We start from the raw sequence: 27,995 nt of genomic DNA, 5'->3' as shown, positions 1-27,995 counted from the left end.
TTCCTCAGGACAATTACCAAGTCAAGGACATATCATTGATACAACACACTATTCATCTATTACATGGTCCACATTCAAATTTTACCCTTTGTCCCAATACTGTCGTTTAAAGCATTTTTCTTTTGACCAGATCCAGGGTCTGGTCCAGGATTTTGTGTTGCAGTCAGTTGTCATATCTCTTTAGTTTTCTTTAACGAGGTAAAGTTCTTCTCAATCATTGTTGACTTTCGTTATATTGACTTTTCTGAAGAGTTTGGCTGTCTGGTAGTTTTCTCATGATTAGATTCCATTTATGCATTTTTGACAGGGATGCTGCATGAGCAATGCTGTGCCCTTCTCGGTGCATCGGTTTGCCCCATTATTGGTGATGCTACCTTTGATCACTTGGTTAACATGGTTCCTGCCAGATCTATCCAGTGTAAATGTTATTGTTTTTCCCCTTCGAAATTAATCAGTACTCTGTGGAAAAATACTTTGAGACTGTCCTTTCCCCAGCAAATTTTTGCCCAATAGTTTTAGCATCCATTGATGATTCTTTTCAGAATCAATCACTACCGTAGTGGTTGCAAAATGGAGTTGACTCAACATCTAGAATTAGCTGTTGTATATTTCACTTTCCACCTTAAGTCACTGAGGCTCAGAAAAGTTAAGAACTTGCCCAAGGCCACAAAGCAGCGAGATTCAGACTCAGGCCTGTCTGACTCCAGAGCGTGCTGCTGCGGTGACTCTCCAGCTATGGGACCTGGGATGTGATGAGATGTTCACCCACCAACATCTCCCCCACTGCACACTCCACCCCTTGCTCCCCTCCCTAAATATGAGACTGAGGCTCTGGTCACAGTTGGATGGAGAGAAATGGGCTGCAGGGTCAGCTTTGCAACTCCCCATCCTCCAGCCTTCCCTCTAGTCCCCGCCGTGAATTCCAAAATCTGATATCCAGAGCAGAGGTCTCACCAAGAAGTTACCTCGATTATCCTGCCCCCTCCCACAACACACACACACACACACACACACACACACAGAGAGCTGAGAGGCTCTCTCTTCTCCTGACCTTGGAGAAGAGGGAGAGGGAGTATAGGGAGAGTGTGTGCTTGTTATGGGTTGAGCTTTGTCAAGCAAGTAAGAAGTGTGTATGATTGGAGCAGAGCCAGAAGGCAGAGTTACAGGGCAACTGCACTTGGAAGAGATCCTGAGAATGCAGTTTGCACAGGTGTGTGAGTGTATATGTGTGTGTATAGTTGAGAATTCTAGAAGGGAAAAAGAGGAGACAGGGAGGGCATATAGGTAGTGCTTGAAAGTACAGACTTTTGCTGGGACCGGCAGTATCAGCAGCACCTGGGAGCCAGTTAGAAAGGTGGAATTGCGGCCAGGCATGGTGGCTCATGCCTATAATCCTAGCACTTTGGGAGGCCGAGGTGGGCGGATCACCTGAGGTCAGGAGTTTGAGACCAGCCTGGCCAACATGATGAAACCCTGTATTTTGTAAAAATACAAAAATTGGTCAGGCGTGGTTGCACACGCCTGTACTCCCAGCTGCTCAGGAGGCTTAGGCAGGAGAATCACTTGAACCCAGGTGGCAGAGGTTTCAATCATCTGAGGTCACACCACTGTACTCCAGCCTGGGTGACAGAGTCTCACTCTGTCACACACACACAAAAGTGCGGACTCTTGACCAGGCGTGGTGGCTCACACCTGTAATCTCAGTACTTCGGGAGGTCAAGGCAGGTGGATCACTTGAGCCCAGGAGGTCAAGACCTGCCTGGGTAACATAGTGAGACCCCATCTCTGTAATGATAAAAATAAACACAAATATTTTTAAAACCACTGACCCAGGCTGGAAGCAGTGGCTCATGCCTTGTAATCCCACCACTTTGGGAAGCCAAGGTGGGAGGATTGCTTGAGCCCAGGAGTTTGGACCAGCCTGGGCAACATGGCAAGACCTCATTTCTACAAAAAAAAAAAAATTTAAAAATTAGCTGAGCATGTTGGTGCATGCTTGTAGTTCCAGCTACTCAGGGTGGGAGGCTGAGATGGGAGGATTGCTTGAGCCCAAGAGGTTAAGGCTGCAGTGAGCTGTGACTGGGCCACTGCACTCCAGCCTGGGCAACAGAGCAAGATCCTGTCTCAAGAAAAGAAAAGAAAAATGGGAAGAGAAGGGGAGGGGAAGAGGGAGGGGAGTGATTCTGGAAACAGACTGCTGGAATTTTTTTTTTTTTTGAGATGGAGTCTTGCTCTGTTGTCCAGGCTAGGAGTGCAATGGCACAATCTCGGCTCACTGCAACCTCTGCCTCCTGGGTTTGAGCAATTGTCCTGCCTCAGCCTCTCAGGTAGCTGGGACCACAGGCACCTGTGACCACGCCTGGCTAATTTTTGTATTTTTAGTAAAGATGGGGTTTTGCCATATTGGTCAGGCTGATCTTAAACTACTGGCCTCAGGTGATCCACCCGCCTTGGCCTCCCAAAGTGCTCAGATCACAGGGATGAGCCACCGTGCCTAGCCTGACTGCTGGAATTTGAACCTTGGGCCCACCACCAACCTGTGTAACCTTAGACAGGTAAGTTACTTCACCTCTCTAGGCCTTGTTTTTGTCACCTGTAAAATGGACATAACAGTACCTACCTCATCAGGTTGTTGTGGGGAGTAAATGAATGAATCTGTGTGAAGTGCTTTGCTCAGGTGAGTTACCACTTAGACAATGTTGGGGATGTGCTGAAGAGGAAGACGAGGTAGGTGATGTTGGCAGGCGGAGGAGCCCTGGAAGGCCTCGCTCCAGGAAAATCCCCACATTCGGAGAGAACCCAGGTTGGTTATTGCAGAGACTGTGGATGACAGAGAGGCAGGATGGATGACAGAAATATCTGGGCAGGGAGGGCCGGATGACTCACTCATTCACTTGTTTACATTTTGTCTCTCACCTGCTTCCAGAAAGGCTTTGAAGTGGTTCCTAATTAAAATGAAAGCCTCAGGTGCCTCAGCCTGCTGAGCTGGGAAAGCTGGAGAGTGGCTTGGGCGAGGTTGGCACAGTGTTGCAGGTCCTGGGCTCACCCAGAGGGACTGGGGAGTGCAGAGTGAGGTGCAGAAGATGCCAGGGGAGAGGCCAAGGAAAGAATGCAGACTGACCCCTGACTCTGTGACCACCTGGCCCTGGGCCAGACAGAGAGGAGGTTTCATGTAAAGATTGGACATCGCCAAGCACGGTGGCTCACGCCTGTAACCCCGCACTTTGGGAGGCCAAGGTGGGTGGATCACCTGAGGTCAGGAGTTCAAGACCAGCGTGGCCAACCTGGTGAAACCCAGTCTCTACTAAAAATACAAAAATTAGCTGGGTGTGGTAGCGGGTGCCTGTAGTCCCAGCTAATCAGGAGGCTGAGGCAGGAGAATCACTTGAACCCTGGAGGTGGAGACTGCAGTGAGCTAAGATTGTACCACTACACTCCACCTTGGTGACAGAGTAAGACTCCGTCTCAAAAAAAAAAATAAAATAAAATAAACAAAAAACAAAACAAAACAAAAAAACAAAGAAAAAGAATAAAGATTGGGCATGTGTAGATTAAACCAGGGCATCTGGGAGAGAGGGGCACCAAGAAGGGGCCAGGAAAGGTCTATGGACTCTGACTGGGCCATTGCCAGTATTAGCGCCATTGGCCGTCTTCGGGCACAGTTCATGTTGTTCAATGTTGTCGGTGTCCAGGCCTGGGCCCTCCAGCTGCCAAAGTGCCGGTTTCCTCCTCCAGGAACCACCAACTTCTCTCCTCTGGAGGGAGAGCTTTTCCTCTCCAGGTCTGGACGCCTCTGGCCTCAGGTTGAAACACTTGTTGGAGGAAATCCTGTCCAACCTCCTCCTCCCTACTCACCGTCTATCCCCGCTCCTGTTCCAACAAGAGTTGGGCCCGGCCTGCCCATCCTAATGCAGTCTGGGTGTCCTGGTGGCCCATCTGCCTTTGTTTGGCAGCACAATGACGAGGAAGTCCTCGGCCCCCACCCACTGGGAACCCTTCTTCTCAGGCCACCCGGGGGTCCAGCGCTTTGTCTGCCCCTCCCCCACACCACTTCCTGCCTCTTACCTTGAACATCCTGCCAGCCTCAGCGTCAGCTCAGCTCAGGTTTCTCTAGGAGCACGTTGACAGAGTCCCCACATCACACCAAGTTTTGGCAAGTCCAGCCCCACTCTGACAGACTTTCTGTCACACTTCCTTACAGCTGCTTAAACTGCACTTTAGCATGTAATGGAATACCTTCCATTTAGGAAGGTAGAGGGGGTCTCCCCCAGGCAGGATTAAACATGATGACAGTTCCTAAAAGGAGGGGCTGGGATTTAGACTAAAAAGGTAAGGCAGTCAGACCGGAGGGAGACGATCAGGAGCTGCAGAGCCAGCCTCTGCCAGCCTGGGGAGTGGGGCTGTCCAGGCAGGAGAGGAGGAACGCAGGGTTTCTCTGCTGGGAGGACCCCTGCCTCCATCCCTGCTCTGCAGAAGGGAAACCCCACCTGAGGTCAAGGAAGACGAGGTGGGAGGTAGCTGGACCAGAAGAGAAGGGAGCATCAGGGCTAGGAAGGTACTGGCCTGGGATCCTAAGCCCAGAGGTGGTCAGGCTGGAAGAGGAGAGAAAAGGGGGAAGGCAGGAGGTGCCTGGACAGATAACCTTTGGGCCACAGGCTGGAAAAAGGTGTTCTTATAGTTTGAGATGCATCTATGTGGGTGCAAAGTTCCCCGTTATAAGGAGGAATCATGGGCTGCAAGGAGCAGAAACTTAGATTTGCTTAACCAAAAGCAGGGTGCTTCCTGGAAGGAAACACGGTCTTGTCACAGACTTGAAGTTGCAGAGTTAGAAGTGGATCCAGGGCCTAGATCCAGGAGGTTGACAGTGATAAACTGGAGTTACTCTCCTCAACTCTCTTTCAAACTTTCCCCGTTGTCTACCATTCTCCTATCTACCCTACCCCCATACTCCTGACTGACTTCATTTGCTTCTGTCTGCATTGTGCAATAGATGTCATTTTGAAGTGACTCAGCATCTATATCCCTTCCTAACAGCCCCCAATTTCCCATGGAAGACCGTTGTTAACTGTACCCGGGATTCTGTTTTTATTCAGGTATAGTGAGGCTAACAGATCAAGAGATGATTGCTATTGAAAAGATAATTTGTGTCAGGCACAGTGGCTCACGCCTGTAATCCCAGCACTTTGGGAGGCCAGGGTGGGCGGATCATGAGGTCAGGAGTTCAAGACCAGCCTGGCCAATATGGTGAAATCTCATCTTTATTAAAAATACAAAAATTAGCTGGGCATGGTGGTGTATGCCTGTAATCCCAGCTACTCAGGAAGCTGAGGCAGGAGAATCACTTGAACCCGGGAGGCGGAGGTTACAGTGAGCTGAGATCATGCCACTGCACTCCAGTCTGGATGACATAGCAAGATTCTGTCTCAAAAAAAAAAAAGAAAAGATAAAAGAAAATATGATTTATTAGGCACAGTTCCCAAGAGGAGGGTCACGGAGTGCCCTGCAGGGCCCTGTGGGGAAGCACACGGGTCAGTCTGGAGGAAGGGCAAAGAACAGGCAGGAGTTTTTCTTGTGGTTTCCATGGGAAAGGCAAGGCAAGTGAGGGTGAGCAGATTTAGATTTAGGATTGGCTAGTTTGAATAATTCTGGTGGGTTCTGGGCTACAGAGGATGTCTCTAGTTGTGTTACCAGAAAGGGGTCCCCATCCAGACCCCAAAAGAGTGTTCTTGGATCTCAAGCAAGAAAGAATTCAGGGCGAGTCCATAGAGTAAAGTGAAAGCAAGTTTATTAAGAAAGTAACCTTTACTTGGCCGGGCATGGTGGCTCACGCCTGTAATCCCAGCACTTTGGGAGGCCAAGGCGGACAGATCACTTGATGCCAGGAGTTCAAGACCAGCCTGGCTAACATAGTGAGACCCTGTCTCTACTAAAAAAAAAAAAAAAAAAAAAAAAAAAAAAATTAGCCAGGTATGGTGGCACATGTCTATAATCCCAGCTACTTGGGAGGCTGAGGCAGAAGAATCACTTGAACCTGGGAGGCGGAGGTTGAAATGAACCAAGATCACACCACTGCACTCTAACCTGAGCGACAGAATGAGACTCTATCTCAAAATAAAATAAAATAAAATAAAATAAAATAAAATAAAATAAAATAATAACCTTTACCTAAATGAAAGAATGGCCACTGTCAGGCCTCTGAGCCCAAGCTAACCATCATATCCCCCGTGACCTGCATGTATACATCCAGATGGCCTGAAGCAACTGAAGATCAACAAAAGAAGTGGAAATAGTCAGTTCCTGCCTTAACTGATGACATTCCACCATTGTGATTTGTTCCTGCTTCACCCTAACTGATCAATTGACTTTGTGACAATACACCCTCCCCACCCTTGCGATAACGTACTTTGTGATATTCCCCTACCCTTGTGAATGTACTTTGTATGATACACCCTCCCCACCCTTGAGAAGGTACTTTGCAATATCCTCCCCTGCCCATAAGAAGGTACTCAATGCTTCAATATCTCCCTTCCTTAATTTCGGTTCCTTTCTCTTTCTGGTAGAGACAGAGGAGACATGTTTTATCCATGAACTCAAAACTCCAGCGCCGGTCATGGACTGGGGTGTTTAATCACTGCATGGATGCCTACCTGATTATTTATCCACATTCCAGAGGTGACTGATTACTGTGGGGATGACTGCCTTGATCATTCCCCTTGGTGGCAAGTACCAGCTCCCCTTGGTGGCAAGTACCACTTCCCTCCTCCGTGTCTCTACCCTCTCTTTTCTCTAAACTTACCTTTTTACTATGGGCAACCTTCTGCCCTCTCTTCCTGCTTCTTCTCCCTTAGCCTGTGTTCTAAAAAACTTAAAACTTCTCTAACTCTTGCCTGACCTAAAACCTAAGCATCTTATTTTCTTCTGCAATACTGCTTAGCCCCAATACAAACTCAACAATGGTTCTAAATAGCCAGAAAATGGCACTTTCAATTTCTCCATCCTACAAGATCTAGATAATTTTTGTTGAAAAATGGGCAAATGGTCTGAGGTGCCTGACATCCAGGCATTCTTTTACACATCGATCCCCTCCAGTCTCTGCTCCCAATGCGACTCATCCCAAATCTTTCTTCTTTCTCTCCTGTCTGCTCCTTCAGTTTCCACCCCAAACTCTGAGTCCTTTTGAATCCTCCTTTTCTAAGAACCCATCTGACTTCTCCCCTCCTCCCCAGGCTGCTTCTCACCAGGCCGAGTCAGGTCCCAATTCTTCCCCAACCTCTGCTTCCCGACCCTACAATCCTTTTATCACTTCCCCTCCTCACACCTGATCTGGCTTACAGTTTTGTTTCGTGACTAGCTCTCTCCCATCTGCCCAACGATAGAGAGGTGGCTGGAGCTGAAGGCATAGTCAAAGTTAGTGCTCCTTTTTCTTTATCTGACCTCTCCCAAATCAGTTAGAATTTAGGCTCTTTTTCATCAAATATAAAACCCCAGCGCAGTTCATGGCCCATTTGGCAACAACCCTTAGACGCTTTACTGCCCCAGACCCAGAGGATCCAGAAGGCTGTCTTATTCTCAATATGCATTTTATTACCCAATCCGCTCCCAACATTAGAAAAAGCTCCAAAAATTAGATTCCAGCCCTCAAACCACACAAAAGGACTTAATTAACCTTGCCTTCAAAGTACACAATAATAGAGAAGAGGCAGCCAAGCAGCAACATATTTCTGAGTTGCAATTACTTGCCTCCGCTGTAAGAGAAACCCCAGCCACATCTCCAGCACACAAGAACTTCAAAACACCTAATCCACAGTGTCCAGGCATTCCTGCAGGACTCCATCCCCCAGGATCTTGCTTCAAGTGCTGGAAATCTGGCCACTGGGCCAAGGAATGCCCACAGCCTGGGATTCCTTCTAAGCCATGTCCCATCTGTGTGGGACCCCACTGGAAATTGTACTGTCCAACTCGCCCAGCAACCTCTCCCAGAGCCCCTGGAACTCTGGCTCAAGGTTCTCTGACTGACTCCTTCCCAGATCTTCTCAGCTTAGTGGCTGAAGACTGACACTGCCCGATTGCCTCAGAAGCCTCCTGGACCATCACAGATGCTTTGGATAACTCTTACAGTGGAAGGTAAGTCCATTCCCTTCTTAATTAATATGGAGGCTACCCACTCCACATTACCTTCTTTTCAAGGGCCTGTTTCCCTTGCCTCCATAACTGCTGTGGGTATTGACAGCCAGGCTGCTAAACCTCTTAAAACTCTCCAACTCTGGTGCCAATTTGGATAATATTCTTTTATGCACTCCTTTTTAGTTATCTCCACCTGCCCAGTTCCTTTATTATTAGGCTGAGACATTTTAACCAAATTATCTGCTTCCCTGACTATTCCTGGACTACAGCCACGTCTCATTGCTGCCCTTCTTCACAACCCAAAGTCTCCTTCACATCTTCCTCTTGTATCCCACCACCTTAAACCACAGGTATGGGACACCTCTACTCCCTCCCTGATCACATGCCCATTACTATCCCATTAAAATCTAATCACCCTTACCCTGCTCAGTGCCAGTATCCCATCCCACAACAGGCTTTAAGGGGGTTGGAGCCTGTTATTACTTGCCTGCTACAGCATGGGCTGCTAAAGCCTACAAACTCTTCTTACAAATCCCCCATCTTACCTGTACAAAAACTGGACAAGTCTTACAGGTTGGTTCAAGATCTGCGCCTTATCAACCAAATTGTTTTGCCTGTCCACCCTGTGGTGCCTAACCCATACATTCTTTTGTCCTCAATACCTCCCTTCACAACTCACTACTCGGTTTTTGATCTTTTTTTTTTTTTTTTTTGAGACGGAGTCTCGCTCTGTCGCCCAGGCTGGAGTGCAGTGGCGTGATCTCGGCTCACTGCAAGCTCCGCCTCCCGGGTTCACGCCATTCTCCTGCCTCAGCCTCCCGAGTAGCTGGGACTACAGGCGCCCACAACCGCGCCACAACCCCGCTAATTTTTTTGTATTTTTAGTAGAGACGGGGTTTCACCGTGGTCTCGATCTCCTGACCTTGTGATCCGCCCACCTCGGCCTCCCAAAGTGCTGGGATTACAGGCCTGAGCCACCGCGCCCGGCTGGTTTTTGATCTTAAAGACACTTTTTTCACTATTCTCCTGCACCCCTTGTCCCAGCTCCTCTTTGCTTTTACCTGGACTGACCCTGACACCCTTTAGTCCCAGGAACTTACCTGGGCTGTACTGCCACAAGGCTTCTGCAACAGCCCTCATTACTTCACAAGGCTTCTGGAACAGCCCTCATTACTTCAGTCAAGCCCTTTCTCATGATTTACTTTCTTTCCACCTCTCTGCTTCCCACCTTATTCAATATATTGATGACCTTCTACTCTGTAGTCCCTCCTTTGAGTCTTCTCAACAAGATATCCTCCTGCTCCTTCAATATTTACTCTCCAAAGGATATCAGGTATCCCCCTCCAAAGCTCAAATTTCTTCCCCATCTGTTACCTACCTCAGCATAATTCTTCATGAAAACATACATGATCTCCCTGCCAATTGTGTCTGGCTTGCCTCTCAAACCCCAACCCCTTCTACAAAACAACCACTCCTCTCCTTCCTGGGCATGGTTCAATACTTTTGCCTTTGGATACCTGATTTTGCCATCCTGACTAAACCATTATATAAACTCACAAAAGGAAACCTAGCTGATCACATAGATCCTAAATCCTTTCCCCGCTCTTCTTTGCATTCCTTAAAAACAGCCCTAGAAGCTGCTCCCACACAAGCTTTCCCTAACTCATCCCAACCCTTTTCCATTATACACAGCCGAAGCACAGGGCTGTGCAGTCAGAATTCTTACACAAGAGCCAGGACCGCACCCTGTAGCCTTTCTGTCCAAACAACTTGACCTTACTGTTTTAGGCTGGCCCCCACATTATTCCAATACTACACTTGACCCCTATGACTATATCTCTCTGATCCACCTGACATTCACTCCACTTCTCCATATTTCCTTCTTTCCTGTTCCTCACCCTGATCACACTTGGTTTATTGATGGCGGTTCCACCAGGCCTAATCGCCACTCGCCAGCAAAGGCAGGCTATGCTATAGTGTCCTCTACATCTATAATTGAGGCTACTGCCCTGCCCACCTCCACTACCTCTCAGTAAGCCAAACTCATTGCCTTAACTCAGGCCCTCACTCTTGCAAAGGGACTACATGTCAATATTTATATTGACTCTAAATATGCCTTCCATATCTTGCACCACCATGCTGTTATATGGGCTGAAAGAGGTTTCCTCACTACACAACGGTCATCCATCATTAATGCCTCTTTAATAAAAACTCTTCTCAAGGCTGCTTTACTTCCAAAGGAAGCTGGAGTCATTCACTGCAAGGCATCAGATTCCATCTCTCAGCGCAATGCTTATGCTAATATTTTTAAATGAAGAGTGTTGTTTTTACCTAAATCAATCTGGCCTGCTATATGACAATATAAAAAAACTCAAGGATAGAGCCTAAAAACTCACCAACCAAGCAAATAATTTTGCTGAATCCCCTTGGAAACTCTCTAATTGGATGTCCTGGATACTCCCAATTCTTAGTCCTTTAATACCTATTTTTATCCTTTTATTCGGACCTTGTGTCTTCCGTTTAGTTTCTCAATCCATACAAAACCGCATCCAGGCCATCACCAATCATTCTATACAGCAAACGCTCCTTCTAACAACCACACAATATCACCTCTTACCCCAAAATCTTTCTTCAGTTTAATCTCTCCGACTGTAGGTTCCCACACCACCCCTAATCCCCTCAAAGCAGCCCTGAGAACATCGCCCATTATCTCTCCATACCACCCCCAAAATTTTCGCCGCCCTAACACTTCACCACTATTTTGTTTTGTTTCTCTTATTCATATAAGAAGACAGGAATGTCAGGCCTCTGAGCCCAAGCTAAGCTGTCCTATCCCCTGTGACCTGCATGTACACATCCAGATGGCCTGAAGCAACTGAAGATCCACAAAAGAAGTAAAAATAGCCAGTTCCTGCCTTAACTGATGACATTCCACCACTGTGATTTGTTCCTGCTTCACCCAAACTGATCAATTGACTTTGTGACAATACACCCTCCCTGCCCTTGCGATAATGTACTTTGTGATATTCCCCCACCCTTGTGAATGTACTTTGTACGATACACCCTCCCCACCCTTGAGAAGGTACTTTGTAATATCCTCCCCCACCCTTAAGAAGGTACTTTTTAATATTCTCCCCAACCTTGAGAATGTACTTTGTAAGATCCACCCCCTAACTGCAAAAAATTGCTCCTAACTTCATCACCTATCCCAAACCTATAAAAACTAATGATAATCCCACCACCCTTTGCTGATTCTCTTTTCGGACTCCCCACTTGCACCCGAGTGAAATAAACAGCCTTGTTGCTCACACAAAGCCTCCTGATGATCTCTTCACACGGACATGTGTGAAAGCCACTCTATAGGCAGGACAGCAGCATGGGCTGCTCATTGGCTATTTTTGTGGTTATTTCTTGATTATGTGCTAAACAAGGGGTAGATTATTCATGAATTTTCCAGGAAAGGGATGGACAATTCCCAGAACTGAGGTTTCTTCTCCTTTTTATACTCTATAGGGGAACTTCCTGATGTTGCTATGGCATTTGTAAACTGTCATGGTGCTAGTGGGAGTGTCTTTTAGCATGCTGATGCATAATAATTAGCATATAATGAGCAGTGAGGATGTCCAGAGGTCACTTTCATGGCCATCTTGGCTTTGGTGGGATGTGGCAGGCTTCTTTACTGCATGCTGTTTTATCAGCAAGGTCTTTGTGACCTGTATCTTGTGCCATCCTCCCATCTTATCCTGTGACTAAGAATTCTACTGGGAATGTAGCCCAAGAGGCCTCAGCCTTATTTTACCCAGCCCCCGTTCAAGATGGAGTTTCTCTGGTTCAAATGTCTCTGACAGTGCCTGCTACCTGGCCCAGAATGGTTAAGGGAGAGGAAGATTGCCTGATAGATTGTAAGAGTCAGACAGAAGAGGTGGTGAGCAGTACGGGCTCTGAATTGGTTCATTGGCGTATGAAAGGCACACTCCTCAGTGAGGTGAGTACCTGGCTACCTCTAAGAATCAGCTAGACTGAGTAGGGGCGGTCCATCTCCAGTCAGCTAGGCCTCAGATGCCTGAGTATCAAGAACACAGAAAATAAGACAGTATATTAATACAGGGAGACCTGACTCTCTTGCACTGGGTGTGACCTGTGTGGGATGGTAAATCCCGGTATTTCCCTCCCTCTACACAACCAGAGGGATGGAAACAGCAGCATGGGCTGCTCATTGGCTATTTTTATGGTTATTTCTTGATTATATGCTAAACAAGGGGTAGATTATTCATGAATTTTCCAGGAAAGGGGTGGAGCTGTGGATGCTCTTTCTTTCCAGGGTGTTTAAGATTTTATCTTTTTCTTTTTTTGACAGAGTCTGGCTCTGTCACCCAGACTGGAGTGCAGTGGTGTGATCATGGCTCACTGCAGCCTTGACCTCCTGGGCTCAGGTGATCCTCCCACCTCAGCCTCCTGAATAACTGGGACTACAAGTGTGCTACTGATACAGAACAGCTGGGCTCCCAACTAAACCGCACCCTCAAGCCCGGAACCTCGGCCCTAAGTGAAAACAGCTGACCCCGCTTTTCCACCCAAATGATTGCCTTTTTGGCCTGCCATGCCCCTATCCTATGCCCATAAAAACCAGACCAGCTGGCAGAAGAAAAGAGCAACACAAGTGGCCGAGGCATGTTGTTGGGGATGCAAGCTGCTGAGCCTCGGGGAGATAAATGGCTAAGTGGCAAGCAGAGGAGCAATCAACTGAGCGTCAGAGACTACAGATAGACGTGGCTAACTTCAGACAGTGCGGCTTCAGGGAAAGATCACCTTCTTCTTTTCCAGTTCCCCTTCCATCAGGAGCCACTTCCACTGCTCAATAAAGCCTTCTGCATTCATTACCTTTCAAACAATTCGTGTGACCTGATTCTTCCCGGACACCGAGCAAAAACTTGGCTGTCGAAAAGGGCAGGTGCAGGAGGCTGTCACCCTGACCCTTCACTGAGCTGTTAACACTTAGCCATCCGTGGACTGCAGGCTAAGTGAAATGAGCCACTCCAGTTCCTGCCCATGAAGGGGGTCAAGGTCAAGGGAATGAATCCTGTCTCACTACCATGCCTGGCTAATTTTTGTATTTTTTGTAGAGATGGGGTTTCACCATCTCTACAAAAGATGGTAGGCCTGTCTTGCCCAGGCTTGTCTTGAACTCCTGGACTCAAGTGATCTGCCAACCTCCCTAATCAGATTTGTTCTTAAGGAAATGAAAACTTAATTTTTCAAAATGTGAAAAAGACCATCTTGTGCCCTACCTCCCACCCCTACCAGCTCCTGCAGCACAAGTGTCCAGCACACCACTGTTTGTGGGACGCACTCCACACAGGCATCTCACCTACAGCTACAGGCTGGGAGGGAACCCCTGCACCAACAGCCCGGGTCATGGCATCCTCTAGTACTACTATTCCAAAACCCTCAAAGATAAGCCACTCTTACCCTACATGAGGTACAGCACAAATGTCTGGGCCAGAGTCAAGGCTTCCAATACTGACCTGAAATTGATGGAAATTGGCAAGATTATTGGTGGAATGTGGGGAGATGTCACTGATGAAGAAAAACAAGAATATTGAAATGAATATGAGGCAACAAAGATAGAGCACAATGACTCTATGAAGGTCTATCATAATTCCCCCACACACTTTGCTTACATAAATGCAAAAAATTGTGCAGAAGATATTTTATTTTATTTTGTTTTATTTTTTGAGACAGTCTCACTCTGTCATTCAAGCTGGAGTGCAGTGGCAGGGTAAGGGCTCACTGCAACCTCCACCTGCTGGGTTCAAGCTATTCTCCTGCCTCAGCCTCCTGAGTAGCTGGGATTACAGGCATGCACCTGCATGCTCAGCTAATCTTTTGTATTTTTAGTAGAGACAGGTTTTGCCATTTTGGCCAGGCTGGTCTTGAACTCCTGGCCTCAAGTGATCCACCTGCCTAAGCCTCCCAAACACTGGGATAACAGATATGGGCCACCACGTCTAGCCATAGGAGTTGCTTTAAAGGAAAGAATTTGACAGAGGCAGTCTCACATGGAGAAAGGAGAACCTTTCTCCTTTATTGATAATACCCAATGCTGGTGAGGATAGGGAGCAACAGGAACTCTCATTCATTGCTAGTGGGAATGCAAAATGGTTCAGCTACTTTGGAAGGCAGTTTGACAGTTTCTTGCAAAATTAGACATACTTTTACCATATAATTCAGCAACTGTACTCCTTGGTTTGTTTGTTTGTTTGTTTGTTTTGTAGAACACTCAGTCTGCTGAAGATCCAGATGTTTATGATGACAACTTATTTATTTATTTAACAGATTTTTTTTTTTTTTTTTTTTTTTTTTTTTTTTGAGACAGAGTCTCACTCTGTCGCCCAGGCTGGAGTGCAGTGGCATGATCTCGGCTCACTGCAACCTCCACCTCCTGGGTTCAAGCAATTCTCCTGCCTCAGCCTCCCAAGTAGCTGGGATTACAGGCACGTGCCATCATACCCGGCTACTTTTTGTCTTTTTAGTAGAGACAGGGTTTTGCCATGTTGGCCAGGCTGGTCTTGAACTCCTGACCTCAGGGGATCCACCCACCTCGGCCTTCCAAAGTGCTGGGATTACAGGCATGAGCCACCATACCCAGCCTATTTAACAGACTTTTAAAGAGTAGTTTTAGGTTCTCAGCAAAATTGAGCAGAAAGTTCAGAGTTCCCTCACATTCCTGTCCCCTCCAGCATTCCCACTATCAACATCCAGCACCATGGTGGTACATTTGTTACAGTGAATGAATCTGCATTAGCACACCATTATCACTGAAAGTCTAGAATTTTCCTCAACGTCACTCTTGGCATTGTACATCCTATGGATTTGGACAAATGCGTAATGACCAGTATCCATCATTATAGTGTCATGCAGAGTATTTTCACTGCCTTGAACATCCTCTGTGCTCTGTCTATTCATCCCTTCATCCTAATCCCTGGTGACCACTGATCTTTTTACTGTCTTCATGGTCTTGCCTTTTCTAAAATGTCATATGGTTGGAATCATATAGTATGCAGTCCTTTCAGATCAGCTTCTCTCATTTAGTGATATGAACTTAAGTTTCCTTCATGTCTTTTCATGTCTTGATAGTGTGTTTCTTTTTACTGCCAAATAATAGTCCATTGTCTGGATGTTTATTTATCTATTCGCCTACTGAAAAACATCTTCATGACTTCCAAGTTTTGGCAATTAGGAATAAAGCTGTTATAAACATCCATGTGCAAATTTTTTGTATGGACATAAATTTTCAACTTATTTGGGTAAATACCAAGGAGTACAATTGCTGCACTGAATGGTAAGAATATGTTTAAATTTGCAAGAAACTGCCAAACTGTCTTCCAAAGTAGCTGAACCATTTTGCATTCCCACTAGCAATGAATGAGAGTTCCTGTTGCTCCATATCCTTGACAGCATTTGGCACGATCAGTTTGGGTCTGGCCATTCTAATAGGTGTGTAGTGGTATCTCATTGTTTTAATTTGCAATTCCCTACACTACATATGTTGAGCATCTTTTTTAAAAAAATACATGAGGGCTGGGCAAGGTGGCCCTCAGCACTTTGGGAGGCTGAGGCAGACAGATCACTTGAGGTCAGGAGTTCAAGAGCAGCCTGGCCAACATGGTGAAACCCCATCTCTACTAAAAATACAAAAGTTAGCCGGGCGTGGTGGCAGGTGCCTGTAATCCCAGCTACTCAGGAGGCCGAGGCAGGAGAATCACTTGAAACTGGAAGGTGGAGGTTGCAGTGAGCCAAGATCGTGCCACTGCATTCCAGCCTGGGCAAAAGAACGAAACTCCGTCTAAATAAATAAAAATAATAAATAAAGAGAGAGACAAGATCTTGCTCTATTGCCCAGGCTGGGGTGCAGTGCCATGATCATAGCTCATGAGACTGCAGTTGCAACCTCCTGAGATCAAGCTATCCTCCTGTCTCAGCTTCCTGAGTAACTGGGACTACAGGTGTGGCCACCATGCCCAGCAGCTTTTCTTTTTTATTTTCTTTCTTTTTCATTTCTGTAGAGACAGGGTTTCACTTTATCGTGCAGGCTGGTCTTGAATTCCTGACCTCAAGCCATCCTCCTACCTCGTCCTCCCAGTGTTGGGATTACAGGTATGAGCCACTGTGCCCGGCCTGAGCATCTTTTCATATGCTTAGTTGCCATCTATATATCTTCTTTGGTAAAGTGTCTGTTCAAGTCTTCTGTCCATTTTTAAATCAAGTTGTTTGTTGTTTATTATTAAGTTTAAAGGTTCTTTGTATATTTTATATAAGTCCTTTATCAGATAGGTCTTTTGCAAATTTTTTTTTTCTAGTCTGTGTCTGTGGCTTGTCTTCCCTTGAAGAATTATTTCTTTCATGGATCATGCCTTTGGTGTTATGTCTAAAAAGTCCTCGTCATACCCAAGGTCACCTAGATTTTCTCCTATCTTTTTTTTTTGTTTTTTTTTCACTCTGTTACCCAGGTTAGAAGGTTAGAGTGTGAAGTGGCACAATCTTGACTCACTGCAACCTCCACTTTCTGGGTTCAAGTGATTCTCCTGCCTCAGCTGGGATTATAGGTGCCTGCCACCACACCTGGCTAATTTTTTTGTGTTTTTAGTAGAGACAGGGTTTCACCATATTGGCCAGGCTTGTCTCAAACTCCTGATCTCAAGTGATCCACCCACCTCAGCCTCCCAAAGTGCTGGGATTACAGGCATGAGCCACCACGCCAGGCCCTATGTTATCTTTTAATGATGGCTTTTCAGTGAAGCACAAAAATAGTATTCATTTCCAGAGAAACTACCACTTCATTGGTGAATTACTTAATAAGAGTGCATTGCCAGACAATCATCAGCTGTCACACAGCTAGAATGCGTGTTCCCAAACAAGATCCAGTCCTTAATGGCCCATCAGCAAAAACTAAAAGCCGAACTTTTCAAATAGAAGAGGAACACCAAGAAAAGAAAAAGAAATTCCTGGAAAGCACAGACTTATTTCACAATAAACTTTAAAGGTTGTGTGGGTTGAAAGTTGAAGTGCATATGGAGAAAATTGCATCTGACAAGGCAGAAGCAAGGGAGCAAACCCGCAAAAGGCAGAAAAAGGAAGAAAGAGGCAGCAGGGAAAGCTGAATGTGTCAGAGCAGGACTTTCTGAGGAAGAGCAAGTGGCTGAAAAAAACAAAGAAAAGGAAGACAACAAGAGTGTTCCAATGGAGACCACCTTGAAGAAATGACAGAAAGCCAGTAAAATGGTGAAGAAGGCACTTCTACTGAGGATAAGGTGAGTGGACAGGAAAGAGTGGATCATGAGGCAGAGGAAGGAACCAGTGGGAGTAACACTGGCTCAGAGGGCAACAGTGCCACAGGAGGGAAGCCACCGATAGGTCCTTTACCAGAAGAGGAGAAAAAAGAATAAAGGTTGTCTAGTTGTTTTTTTGTTTTGTTTTGTTTTTGTTTTTTTGAGAAGGAGCCTCACTCTGTCACCCATGCTGGAGTGGAGTGGCATGACGTTGGCTCGCTGCAAAACCCGCCTCCCAGGTTCAACCAATTCTCCTGCCTCAGCATCCTGAGTAGCTGGGATTACAGGCATGTGCCACCATGGCCAGCTAATTTTTGTATTTTTTGTAGAGATGGGGTTTCACCATGTTGGACAGGCTGGTCTTGAACTCCTGACCTCAGGTGATCCACCAGACTCGGCCTCCCAAAGTGCTGGGATTACAGGCATGAGCCACCATGCCTGGCTAACGTTGTCTAGTTTTATGTGTTCTAAATATTTTTATAAATGGAAATAAAGTTTTTTGAGTTAAGGGAGAAAAATACGGGTGGATTCCTCTCACCATCGCCGTATATGCAGATTTGGGCACCTGAGTGAAGTTTGACTGGTCGGATGCTCTTGCCCAAGACTATGAGTCCTACAGGAAAGACACAGGAGAGGGAGAAATGGATGGAGGTCATTCACCCAGCAGTGGGGGCCTGACCAGACTATTCTGACTATTCTGGTGTGAGGCTGTTCCATTGCTCCTCCTCCTTTCTGGCCCCCTGGTTCTCCGGCTTTCAGAGACTACTTCCAATACATTCCATTTTGCTTAAGTTATCCATTTACATTAATATTGGTTTCTGCTGCTTGCAATCAGGAAACCTAACTGAAACGTGGCAGCCACTATTCAACATTTTCTCCCAGTGCAGTGATGACAAGCTACAGTTGCTTATCCCAACTTCAAATTCCTGGGAGAACCAATCTGATTGGCCAGCTTGAGTGGGATCTCCACTGCTGGTCCAGTAAGCCTGGCTTCCGAGGAAGGCAAGGTCACACGATGCTAATAAGGCTAATGGGAGGCTGGCAGGGCAGTATCCACATTTGGTTATGCAGGCTGTGCAGTGGATAACTCCAAGGGTCCCATTCACATTACAGACACTGTAAATACCTGTATTCATAATGAAACCATTTTAGCAGATGGCAATAAAGCATGCTGAGAAAGTATACTTTTTCCTAATACTCATATAAGTGTTCCATGGGATAGTGGTGACCCCAGGCTGGGCCCACTCCTCAGCAGGAAAGTGTTTGGTAGGCAGTTCTTAGAGAAGATAGCAAAGGTTGGGTATGTCCCAATGCTGTGTTCCACATGTCACATATAATGGGGTGGGTCTGGTGGCCTTGATGTCTGGAGCACACGTACCATATCCTCTTAACGTGTAGTAACTGGCTATGAGGCACCCAATGTTTAGAAAGTAGCTCAAGGCTTTAGAATGAAAGAGCATAAGACACAGACAAGCCAGGCCCTGCTCAAGGAATTTAGAGATGCTGTACAGACCAATCTCAACCACGCCCACCAAAAGGTTTATCTTCTCTGTAGCTAACTTAAAGAAGTTCATTCATTCAATGAGTGGCTGTGTGTCAGTTCTGTGTTATGGGCTGGGAGCAGAACAGGAATAAGAGTCAGGGGTGAGGCCGGGCGCGGTGGCTCACGCCTGTAATCCCAGCACTTTGGGATGCCAAGGCGGGCGGATCCACTGAGGTCAGGTGTTCAAGACCAGCCTGGTCAACATGGTGAAATGCCGTCTCTACTAAAACACAAAAATTAGCTTGGTGTGGTGGTGCGTACCTGCAATCCCAGCTACTCTGGAGGCTGAGGCAGAAGAATCGCTTGCACCCGGGAGGCGGAGGTTGCAGTGAGCCGAGATTGTGCCACTGCACACCAGCCTGGGAGAAAGAGTGAGACTCCATCTCAAAAAAAAAAAAACAAACAAACAAACAAAAAGAAACACACACAACACAACAAACAAACAAAAAAAAACGAGTCAGGGTTGCTGGGCGCAGTGGTTCACACCTGTAATCCCAGCACTTTGGGAGCTGAGGCGGGCGGATCACCTGAGGTCAGGAGTTAAAGACCAGCCTGGCCCGCATAGCAGAACCCTGTCTGTACTAAAAATACAAAAAATAGCTGGGCGTGGTGGCTCGTGCCTGTAATCCCAGCTACTCAGGAGGCTGAGGCACGAGAATCACTTGAACCTGAGAGGTGGAGGTTGCAGTGAGCCAAGATTGCACCACTGTATTCCAGTTTGAGTGACAGAGTGAAAATATATCTCAAAAAACAAAAACAAAAACAAAAACAACGAAAAAAGAGTCAGGGTCTCGTCTAGTAGGGGAGACAGTCATGGAGCAAATATTTCCTAAATGATGGGTGTTCTGCGAAGGGAGATGCCTACGGTATTGGGAGAATGCTGGCACAATAAGAGGATCAGACTTATCTAGACGTCAGGAAAAACCAAAGGATGAGTTAAATACAGCCAAGTGAAAAGTGAGGTAGAGGGGGTGGAATTTATTTAAGCTATAAGGTAAGTTCCTGTTAGAAACTAAAAAATGCAATGTGTCAGATAAGGTAGAATTTCTTTCTGTCTCCCATAATGGTGTAGAGGAGGATGGGGGTTCAAGACCAGTGGCGGCCTGGCTCCAGGAGGGCAGACCAAAATAACAGTGGATTACCCAAGGGAGAAATGTACTTTTTCTCACGTAGAGGTCCAGAGGTAGAGAGGGCAGGTTTGGTGCAGAAACTGCTCCATGAAGTTCTCAGGAACTGTATCTACCAGGGCTCAACTAGGGAAATAGAACCACTGCAAATATCATGGAATGAACGATTATTATAGGAATGAGATTTTGCACAATTGTTGGTGGAGATGTAGAAGTAAAGGTCACAAAGGGAGTTGTAGGATGGTGGGAAAATCACTTATCAGTCCTTGGAAAGCACTGGTTGGGGGTGGAGGGGAGACAAGCTGGAACCTGCTGGAAAAAGAGGAAGGTAAGTTTATCTTTCTTCCTGTAGTGGAAGATAGAAAGGAAGCTACTGTAAAAAGTCAACAGAAGCTTGTTGCTTCTTCATAGATTCTACTTCTGTGAGTTCTCACCTGGTGTCTGGTTGTGGGCCTCTGCTGGTGATGAGAGATGTCAATGAGGAAAAAGAACGGATCACAGAGTCAGGAAGAAGAGTAAGAACGAAGTAGAGGCCAGGTGTGGTGGCTTATGCCTGTAACCCAGCACTTTGGGAGGCCGAGGTGGGAGGATCACCTGAGCCGAGAAGTTTGAGAACAGCATGGGCAACAAAGTGAGACCTTGTCTCTACCAAAATAAAAATTAAAAAATTAGCCAGGTGTGTTGGTGCCCCCCTGTGGTTCCAGGTAAACAAAAGGCTAAGGCAAGAGGATAGCTTGAGCCCAGAAGGTCAAGGGTGCAGTGAGCCATGTTCATGCCCCTGCACTACAGCCTGGGCAACAAAGTAAAAACCTGTCTCAAAACAAACAAACAAACAAACAAAAACAAATGAAACTCTGGAACCTTTGCATCTTTCTCTCACTGCCTGTAGCCACGACAACCTTCAGAAGTGTAAAACCTTCAGACTTGCTTTACTTCCAGCCTCCAAATCCTTAGCAAATTTCCTTAGGCCAACTCCAACCCAGAACCATACATGGAAGGGTATTCTGGGAAAAGTAGTCCCAACTTAACCAAGGTGACACAGTACAAAACCACCACAGAGACCCAGACCATGTAGTTCACCACTTGACAGTCCTTCCTCCTGCTAATTCCTCCACTTTGGGCCTCCAGAGGGAGGAGTCAGCCTTGGGGAGTGGTATTTCAGGAGCCGCAGAACCTGGAGTGAGACACAACAGGTTCATCCAAAGGCACATCCTCTTTTGCTTAAGTAAACTGGGAGGGAAGGGATAGGAGAGGAGGTTGGGGGTGTGGCAGAATTAGACCCAGATAGTAACTCCCTCCCCAGATGCATATCACCAGTCAAGAGAATGACACATCCAGAGTACTATGAGCTCAGAAAGAAAAATAATACATCTGGGTAACGTAATTCTTTTAAAAGAGAACCCTGAAAATGAAGAACCTTATGAGATGAAGCAGAATTAATGGACCAGTGAGAACAAGAATTTAAAATAATCCTTATAGGCTGGGCGCAGTGGCTCATGCCTGTAATCCCAATACTTTGGGAGGCCAAGGCGGGCAGATTGCCTGAGCTAAGGAGTTTGAGACTAGCCTGGGCAACATGGTGAAACATTGTCACTACAAAAAATATTTTTAAAAAATTAGCTGGGTGTGGTGGCACATCCCTAAAGTCCTAGCTACCTGGGGCTGAGATGTGGGAGGATCGCTTGAGCCTGCGAAGTTGAGGCTGCAGCAAGCCAAGATTGCACCACTGCACTCCAGCCTGAGTGACAGACCAAACCCCCATCTCTGAAAAAATAAATAAGTAAATAAATAAATAAATAAAATAATCACAATAAAAGTCTTCTAGGAAATAATGGAGAATGTCACACATTTAAAAAAATATATTATCTAATTTTTTTTTATACAGAAAGGGTTTCCCTCTGTCATCCAGGCAGGAATGGGGTGGCAAAATCATAGCTCACTGAAGCCTCAAACTCCTGGGCTTAAAGGATCCTCCTGCATCTGCCTCAAGTAGCTGGGACTACGAGCAGGTGCTACCATGCCTGGTTAAAGAATATTATAAATTTGAAATAGGATGAGACTGTATAAGAATAAAATTAACCAGTGTAAAAATATAATAGCTGAAAGAAAGAAGGCAATATACAAGTTAAATAGTGAAATAGATTCAGACTAAGAATGAATTCATAAACTAGAAGATAAGGATGGCAAACTCTTCTGGAAATTATCAGGAAGAAATAAGAAGATGAAAGATATAAGGCTAACGTTATTAAATATGGAAGATATGTAGTTAAAATGGGAGTTTCAGAAGAGAAAAGGGATGAAAAAGCTGGAAGGAAATGCTTTAAAAAAGAATGAATAAAAGAATTCCCGAGAATCCTAAAATTTCCCAGAATTAGAGGAAAGTGTAAGATTTCAGACAGAATATCAACAAGATAGATTTGGGAAAATACTTAACACATTAAAGAAAAATTTAAGAGAGACAAAAATTCTAAAAGCTTCTCAAGAATTAAGACATACAAGCAAGAAAACAAACATAACAAGAAATCCCCACATGCTACTCACTAGGAACAAGTATCATACTGATATCAGTTTTCTCAATAGCAATGCCTGATACAAGAAAAAGAACTTTAGAACTAGAATTTTCATATCCAGCTAAACTATAATTCTAGTACCAAAACTAGAAAGAAAGATGCTCTCAAGCTTTCAAGGTCTCAGAAGATTTACCACCTAAAGACCCTCTTTGAAAAACACTTTTGGTCTGGGCATGGTGGCTCACGCCTGTAATCCCAGCACTTTGGAAGACTGAGTTGGGTGGATAACTTGAGGCCAGGAGTTCAAGAGCAGCCTGGCCAACATAGTGAAACCCTGTCTCTACTAAAAATATGGGTGTGGTGGTGTGTGCCTGTGGTCCCAGCTACTCAGGAGGCTGAGGCACAAGAATCACTTGAACCTGGGAGGCGGAGGCTGCGGTCAGCCAATGCACTCCAGTCTAGGTAACAGAGCAAGACTCCATCTCAAAAAAGAAAGAAAGAAAGAAAGAAAAACACTTTTGGAGGAAGTTCATTAGCAAGAAGAGAATTAAATCTCAGAGGACACTACAAGATATGGGAATGAAGGCTGACTAAAGTACTTAGAAACACATATGGTAGTATAAGTAAGTCTAAAAAAACCCTATATTCATCATTAAGCATTGAAATTCTAGATCAAACAACATGATAGAATTGTGTGTGTGGAAGTGAGTGTACTGAAGTCCAGTGGGAGGTGAGCACTTGCTTTTTTGGTTAGAAAGATATAGCTATCAATAAGCTCAAAATTGACAAGGATAAAAATACATAAACATGGTTATAATAAGCTGAGAGTGGCACCCAGAAGGATAAAAATAAAATGCATAATTTTCAAACCAACAAAAGAAAATTCTATTTATGCAATAAAAGTATGAAAGAAGAATAAAGGGAAAAATTAGATATTGAAAATAGGAAATAAGATGGTTGATAGGAGACTGACTATAACAGCAAATGAAATAAGTGTAAATGGGTTAAATTTATATATAAAAAGAAAAAATAATCTCTTACATTAAAAACAATGTATTGAACTATCTTATTATTTTAAAAGAGGATACAGAAAGGTTGCAAATAGACAATTAAAAAAAAGATAAACCAAAATATTAATCAAAAAAAGCCATTGTTGCAGCTTTCATGTCAGACCAAAAAGATTTTAAGGGTTGGGCACAGTGGCTCATGCCTGTAATCCTAACACTTTAAGAGGCCAAGGTAGGTGGATCACTTGAGGCCAGAAGTTCAAGACCAGCCTGGCCAACACGGTGAAACCCTGTCTTTACTAAAAATACAAAAATTAGCTGGATGTGGTGGTGGGCATCTGTAATTCCAGCCACTCAGGAGGCTGAGGCGGGAGACTCTCTTGAACCTGGGAGGCAGAGGTTTCAGTGAGCTGAGACGACGCCACTGCACTCCAGCTTGTGTGACACAGCGAGATGCTATCTCAAAAAACAAACAAAACCAAACAGGACTTAGAGGAAAATTTAAGCTTCAAGTATATTTATCAGAAAATATAGAGAAATAGTAACAACTGAGCCGAGTATTTAATGCAAGAAGCCAAAAAAAAAGCAGCAGAAACATGCACAAATGAAGAAAATAATAAAGGTAAGAGAAAATCAACCAAATTGAAAATTACAACAAAAATGTAAAAGGTTAATAATACCTGGTTCTTTGAATAGATTGGCAACATATGGAATGTCTGAAAGACTGATCAAGAAAAAAGAACATGCCAATAAACTAAGAACAAAGCAAGTAAACTAAATAACAAAGTAGGGGAATCAAGTACAATCACAATAAAGATTACAAAAATAGTAAAACCAATTAATACACTGTGGTATTAGATTAGAGATGTAAATAATCTAGTGGGACAGAATAAAGAGCCTGGAAAAAGACCCATGTGTAAGTGGATACACGCTAAATAACAGAGGTGACAACAACAACAAAAAAAGGAAAAACATCGCTCAGCTAATGTTGTGATGCTAGTATAACCTTGATTCTAAAACTGATAAGGGTAGCATAAGATAAAGAAAAGACAGACTCATTTTACTTATAAACATAGATACAAAAACTACATGTAAGTGCAAACCAAATCCAATATTGCATTTAAAAATACATCATGATCATATAAAAGAATCAAATTATGTTCTTTGCAGCAAAATGGATGCAGCTAGAGGCCATTATCTTAAATGAATTAATGCAGACACAGAAAACCAAATATTGCATGTTCTCACTTATAAGTGAGAGCTAAACCCTGGATACACATGGACAAAAAGATGGAGCAATAGACACTGGGGACTCAGAAACAGGGAGGGAAGGAGGTAAGGGCTAAAAAACTTCCTATTGGATACTATGTTTACTATCTGGGTAATGGGATTGATAAAAGCCCAAACCACAGCACCAGGGAATATACCCTTGTAAAAGAACCTGCCCATGTACACATGTACTCCCTGAATCAATCAATCAATCAATCTATCTATCTATCTATCTATCTATCTATCTATCTATCTATCTATCTTCTATCTATAATGATCATATAGGATTTATACCAGAAATGCATGACTGGTTTAACATCAGAAAATCTCTCAATGTAATCCATCCTGTTAATGAACTAAAGTGGGAAAAACATGATTATCTCAGTAGATGCAAAAAAGTACAACGTTTAGGTTTACGTTATAAAGTTTAACGTATATCTATGATAAAAACTCAAGAAAACAAAAAAATAGAAGAGACCTTCCTTAAGTTGACAAAGGCTATTTGCCAAAAAACAAATAGCAAACACTACATTTACAGGGGAAAATCAGAAACATTCCCTCTAAGAACAGGAATGAGACAATGGATGTCAAATATCTTACTCTTGTTTAACACAGTACTGGAGATCATGGCCAATACAAGAATACAAGAAAAATAAATAAGTGACATAAAAAGGATGAAATGAAACAATTATTCATTATTTTTAGAAGATAATCGTCTACATTTTAAAAATTCAGCAGCATTAGGGCTGGACATGGTAGCTCACGCCTATAATTTCAGCCCTTTTGGGAAGCCAAGGCAGGTTGATCACGAGGTCAGGAGTTCAAGACCAGCCTGGCCAACATGGTGAAACCATCTCTACAAAATTTAGCCAGGCATAGTGGTGGGCACCTGTAATCTCAACTACTTAGGAGGCTGAAGCAGAGAATTGCTTGAACCCAGGAGGCGGAAGTTGCGGTGAATGGAGATTGTGCCACTGCACTCCAGCCTGGGCAACAGAATGAGACTCTATGGCAAATAAATAAATAAAATTAAATTAAAATAAAAATAAATGAATAAATTCAACAGCATTAACAAGCTATTCAATTACATACGAAGTCACCATTTGGCAACCACTAATGTAATAACTAGCTCAGCCAAGGATCATCAATGGATGTCCAAAACATCAGGTGAAAAGTTGCTGAGGAATGGACACTCATGGTGCCAAAGTATCATTCCATAGATTACTTATTAATTGCAAAGGAAAATTGAACAGGAGAGAAATTGCAAAAGAAATTCTACAGGGCAGTTACCGCTGAAACCAAGCAATCAAATTTAGCATGGCTAATAATGAATAATCAGGGAATATAAGCATCCTGATGTGATGCAGTGTGAAATCCACAACATCACTTATGAAGCATTTGTGTCAAAAATGTGGCACCTGAATTTAATCAAGGCTCTATACTAGAAATTGCTGGTTTATACTACAGGATATACAGAAGATAAAACAAATGAAATGTCATTAGAAGGAAACAATCACACAAATTCAAACTGGGATAAAAACTGGACCTGGTCTCTTCAAAAAGGACCAGGTTTTTTTTGGTTATTAAAACACAAACAAACAAAAAAACACAACAATTTCACATAGGGACTGTTGAAAGAGAGTGAAGAGTCCTAGCAAGCAAATGCAGTGCGTGAACTTTGACTGGAATTTTTTTTTTTTTTTGAGACAGTCTTGCTGTGTTGCCCAGGCTGGAGTGTAATGGCGCCATCTCGGCTCGCTGCAACCTCTACCTCCCAGGTTCAAGCAATTCTCCTGCCTCAGCCTCCTGAGTAGCTGGGACTACAGGAGTGCACCACCATACCCAGCAAATTGTTGTATTTTTAGTAGAGACGAGGTTTCACCATGTTGGCCAGGCTGGTCTCGAACTCCTGACCTCAGGTGATCCACTTGCCTTGGCCTCCCAAAGTGCTGGGATTATAGGCATGAGCCACCACACCCAACCTTGGATTTTTTTTTTTTTAACCAAGTTGGTCCGGAGGATGGGAGTTTGAGTTTTAAGGCTGTAGTGAGCTGTGATTGCACCACTGCACTCTGGCCTGGGTGACAGAGTGACACTCAGTCTCTTAAAAAAAAAAAGGGGTTGGTGCAGGTGGGGTGGCTCATGCCTGTAATCCCAACACTTTGGGAGGCCGAGGCGGACGGATCACGAGGTCAAGAGATAGAGACCATCCCGTCTCTAATAAAAATACAAAAATTAGCTGGGAGTGGTGGCGTGTGCCAGTAGTCCCAGCTACTTGGGAGGCTGAGGCAGGAGAATTGCTTGAACCCGGGAGGTGGAGGTTGCAGTGAGCTGAGATCAAGCCACTACACTCCAGCCTGGAGACAGAGAGAGATTCTGTCTCAAATTAAAAAACAAAAAAACAAACAAAAAAAAAAACTGTAAAAGAATTTTTGGTAGAGCCAGAGAAAACAGAAAACGGACTAGATAATATTATGAAATTATGGTGAATTTTCTTAGATATAATAATTGCATTGTGGCTATGTAGAAGTTCCTTATTTCTAAGAGGTGCCTAGTGACATATTTAGGGGTAGAGGATCATGAGTATAAACTGTTTATTTTTGAGACAAGGTCTTGCTCTGTTGCCCAGGCTGGAGAGTAGTGGCTCCATCGTGACTCACTGCAGCTTCGACCTCCCGGGTTCGAGCAATCCTCCTGCCTCAGCCCTCCAAGTAGCTGGGACTACAGGCGCGTGCCACCATGCCCGGGTAAGTTTTGTATTTTTTTTTCAGTAGCGATGGGGTTTTGCTGTATTGCTGAAGCTGGTCTTGAACTCCTGAACTCAAGTGATCCATCCTCCTCTGCTTCCCAAAGTGCTGGGATTACAGGCATGAGCCACTGTGCCTGGCTTAAACTTACTTTTTATATGAATGTGGGTATATAGGCGGGAGGGAGAATGTGGCAAAATGTTAAAGTGTTGAATATAGGTGGAAGCGAAACAGGTGTTTATTGTATTATTCTTTCAATTTTTCTGAAGGTTTTCAAAATAAGTATCTGGGGCAAAATTAAAACTAAGAAGCAAATTCAGCAAGGTTGTCAACTTACAA

The 27,995-nt window shown here is 44.5% G+C and overlaps 1 protein-coding gene and 1 long non-coding RNA gene across 2 annotated transcripts in view; one reads left to right on the top strand and one right to left on the bottom strand.

Annotated features, from left to right (window-relative positions):
- NDUFB8 (NADH:ubiquinone oxidoreductase subunit B8) overlaps window positions 1-27,995 on the top strand; it is a 943,883-nt gene that overhangs the window by 262,042 nt on the left and 653,846 nt on the right. The gene's annotated exons all lie outside the window — the stretch shown is intronic.
- On the bottom strand, window positions 31-3,062 carry LOC126963095 (uncharacterized). Its single transcript, XR_007728928.1, has 3 exons — window positions 2,917-3,062; window positions 2,621-2,820; window positions 31-459 (listed from the first exon to the last, which is right to left on the bottom strand). It is a non-coding gene; the product is annotated as an uncharacterized LOC126963095 (long non-coding RNA).

This window comes from Macaca thibetana, chromosome 9 (genome assembly GCF_024542745.1).
Source record: "Macaca thibetana thibetana isolate TM-01 chromosome 9, ASM2454274v1, whole genome shotgun sequence".
NCBI lineage: Eukaryota > Metazoa > Chordata > Mammalia > Primates > Cercopithecidae > Macaca > Macaca thibetana.
Note: the sequence above shows the minus strand (reverse complement) of the source record. Positions and strands in the feature narration are given on the sequence as shown.